We start from the raw sequence: 3,955 nt of genomic DNA, 5'->3' as shown, positions 1-3,955 counted from the left end.
ATAATTCAAATATAGAAAATAATCCAATAATTATAAAATTGGATAATAACTATAACTTATTTCAAATTCAATAAATCAAAACTTGCTTTAATTTTCTTTAATAAAAAAATTTCTAAAATTAAAGCTACAAAAATACTGAATTTGAAATTAGCTAATGATAGCCCTTTTTCAAAGGTTCTAGGTCTTACAAGGTGCGAAATTTATATTAAATTCTTTAGTGCACACTAACTAAACGAAATTCCTTATATGTTCAAAGAATTTTTTTCTAATTTTCCTACTTTGTGTACTTTTATTTTCTCACAAGCAAAGATATTGAATATATCGCTCTATTTTAAATTGATTTGTTAATTATTTATATATTGATTCTAGCTATTTCTTGCGAATCAAGTAGGACAAAATACAGCTAAAACTGGAATACCACTAACCTATATATAATGATATCACTAATGTGCTGTGATACACCCTGATGATTTATAGAAATAGAATATGAAAATTTTTATTAACACGGATTAACAGGGAAATTAAAAGTTTTATACATGTTGATAAACTAAGAAAAGAAATATGTAGGCCTATTAGCTCAGTTGGTTAGAGCGCCGTGCTAATAACGCGAAGGTTGCAAGTTCAAGACTTGCATGGGCCATTAGAGGAAATATGTTTTTTAAAGCCATGAATTTTTAGAGTATAAAAATAATGGCCTATCCATGTCGACCAGTGTTGATATGTTCCTTTTTATCTTTTATAAGTTTTTGTTCCAAGAAAGAAATTGAATTGCGTATAAAACCTTAACAACCATACGATGGAAGTTTTTGAAACATATTTCTACCAAACAATATGTATATGGAGAAAATTATAGCACTTGTTATGGTACTACATAGTTGTCTTCCTATGAAAAAGATACTACATAATTGTTTTCCTATGAAAAAAGTATGGGAAATTGATGGAAGCTCTATCCCTAATACCCGAAAGTACATGTATTTGACAAGTTCTTTACCTTAGTAAAAAGAGCAAAATTTCTTGCAAAATTTACTTGGATTAGTGTTTTAAAATTTATACTCTTTATGTTACCAACGTAACAATAACATCCCTTACTTCCTTTATTGCTAAGAGGGCCATAAATCAAAATCCAATGAAAGTTAAGCTCTTACCAATTTTTTTAAATATCTTGATGCATTCATAGTGAAGAATAGATTATAAAACTTTCTAATCTTAATCTCTTTCGTAAGTAGATTTCATGTGGAATGATATGGAGCTGTTTGGATTTTACTATGTCATCAAATCAAGTAAGATTTTTAGATTATTCAAGTTTTATTAGTTAAATAAATCACTCAAAAAATTGTTTTATTACCTGTTAAGAGAGATAAATATTAAATGAAGACAAACAGAAAAAGAAAACATAATGTTACTGTAAACCCCGCTAAAAGGGACATCCACAAGGGGGTGGGATTTTTTCAGTGTTGCATATCTGATGCCAGGGCATCTTGGCCAGTTTCACTGACCTTTTCTTTACTGTTTTTAGGTTAGTTTCATGCATTTCCTTAGGAAATAAGCTAGTTTTGGGTAGATATTCACTTACACCTTGACTCAAGCATACATTGTGCATTTTACATTATTTCATGAGGATTTTGCATAAGTTTAGTGACAAATTATATGTTGCATTGCCCATGACTTGGACTAGAACTTTGATGCACTCTATTGCTTGATTTCAGGACCAAAGGAAGCAAGGAAAGGGAGGAAACTTGCAAGGTTAATGAGAAAAGTGATTGCCAATGACACTCTCATAGCCATCATTGCCCACGTTAAGAGTCACGTTAACTAAGTTAACGTGAACTCTAACGTGGAAAAGGAGCTAACATAAGAAGTAAGAGTTGTCGCCAACGTTAGTGACACTCAACATTGTCACTAACGTTGGAAGCAACCACACAACCCCCCAAGGAGCCACGTTAACTTCCACGTTAACTTAGTTAACGTGGAAGCTAACGATGAGGAATGAATGATGAGCCAACGTTAGGGACACTCAACATTGTCACTAACGTTGGGATGGCTAAGAATGGCCACGTTAGAAGCCACGTTAACCTAGTTAACGTGGACTCTAACGTGAGATCTAGGGGCACATTGGAACGTTAGTGACAATGTTGAGTGTCACTAACGTTCTCGAAGGTTGGCAAGGCCACGTTAGAAGCCACGTTAACCTAGTTAACGTGGAGCTTTAACGTGAAGCAAAAAGGGGCACACTAGAACATTAGTGACAATGTTGAGTGTCACTAACGTTCTCGAAGGTTGGCAAGGCCACGTTAGAAGCCATGTTAACCTAGTTAACGTGGGATCTAACGTGAGGCAAAGGGGGAACATTGGAACGTTAGTGAAAATGTTAAGTGTCACTAACGTTCCCGAACTTATACTTTCACTAAATGATTAACACCCCTTCCGCTTGAGCTAAAGTCTCCACCCACTCAACACTTTCTCTCTGCAAGTAAAGCCAAGCCCAAATGAAGAAAAGAACTGCTTCAAACTCAAGATCCAAAGGCCCAAGACTTGAAGAGCAAACTAGAAGCTGAGAAGAGTAGTATATATAGGAGTGGCTTTGAATTGTAAAAGAGTTCTGGAGGCTGGAAAAGAGAACTACTCTCTGTATTTTACTTTCTCTGCATTTTCTAGTTTTATGATGTATTCTCCATCTTTGTTTTCATTTTCAAGAGCTATGAACAACTAAACCCTTTTCATTGGGTTAGGGAGCTCTGTTGTAATTTGATGGATCAATACTAATTTTCATTATTCTTCTTCTATCTTTTCTCTTGATTTTACTTGAAAGCTTTCGATCTTCATCCAATTGAGTAGTTATCTTGGAAGAGGCATTTACTTTTATGAGCAAATCCCCCATTCCCATTTACAATTCTGCAATTTATTTTCAGTCATTTGCTTCCAGTTTTTTAATTCTAGCATTTACTTTTCTGTTATTTACATTTCAGCCATTTTATTTTCTGCAACTCTCAACCCAAATTCTGGATTCGCTCAACTAGAACATTCTTCTAATTAAAGTTGCTTGATCAATCAATCTCTGTGGGATTCAACCTCACTCTATTGTGAGTTTTTACTTGACGACAAATTCGGTACACTTGCCGAAGGGAGATTTGTTGTGAGACAAGTTTTCCGTGCATCGATATCTCTTTGTAGACATCCACAAGGGACACCCTGAGGGGAGTGTAGTTGTGGTATTTTCTAGGTTTTTCAGTAGGCTGGTCTTCTTTTTTCCTGGACTCTTTATCCTTGTCCCGAGATGGGTAGGAGAATCCGGATTTTGAGGTTTCTCCTAATTGAGAGTTCTCCTCCATATTAATGTACTTTTCTACCTGCTCTTGTACCTTGTTCAGAGATGTTGGGTGCTTTTTGGATATGGAGTGGCTAAAGGGTCTTTCTCGCAGGCCATTGATGAGACCCATGACGGCTGCTTCTGTTGGCAGACTTTGTATGTCTAGACATGCTTTGTTGAATCTTTCCATGTTGTTGCGGACGCTTTCCCGATCTTCTTGCTTAATCCCTAGCAGGCTTAGGGCATGCTTGGCTTTGTCTTTCTAGATGGAGAATCTAGCTAGGAATTTCTTGGCAAGGTCACCGAAGCTTGCTATTGACCTTGGCGGCAAACTGTCGAACCACTTTATTGCCGTCTTGGTCAAAGTGGTTGGGAAAGCTTTACAATGGATTGCATCTGAGGCATCCCTTAGATACATCCGAATTCTGAAAATGCTGAGATGATGGCTTGGATCAGACGTACCGTCGTACAAGGTCATGTCGGGGGCTTTAAAGTCCTTCGGAACTTTAGCTTTCATGATCTCCTTTGTGAACAGGTCTTGGTCCTTGTGGGGTGATGAGCGGATAATTTATACGCTTTTTGGCATTGTTTTTAGTATGTTTTTAGTAGAACATAGTTACTTTTAGGGATGTTTTCATTAGTTTTTAT

The 3,955-nt window shown here is 36.1% G+C and overlaps 1 non-coding gene across 1 annotated transcript; it reads left to right on the top strand.

The window, feature by feature from the left end:
* Positions 567 to 640, top strand: TRNAI-AAU. Its single transcript has one exon. It is a non-coding gene; the product is annotated as a tRNA-Ile (tRNA).

Source organism: Arachis ipaensis, chromosome B05 (assembly GCF_000816755.2).
Source record: "Arachis ipaensis cultivar K30076 chromosome B05, Araip1.1, whole genome shotgun sequence".
NCBI lineage: Eukaryota > Viridiplantae > Streptophyta > Magnoliopsida > Fabales > Fabaceae > Arachis > Arachis ipaensis.
This window is presented reverse-complemented; position numbering and strand designations above follow the sequence as displayed.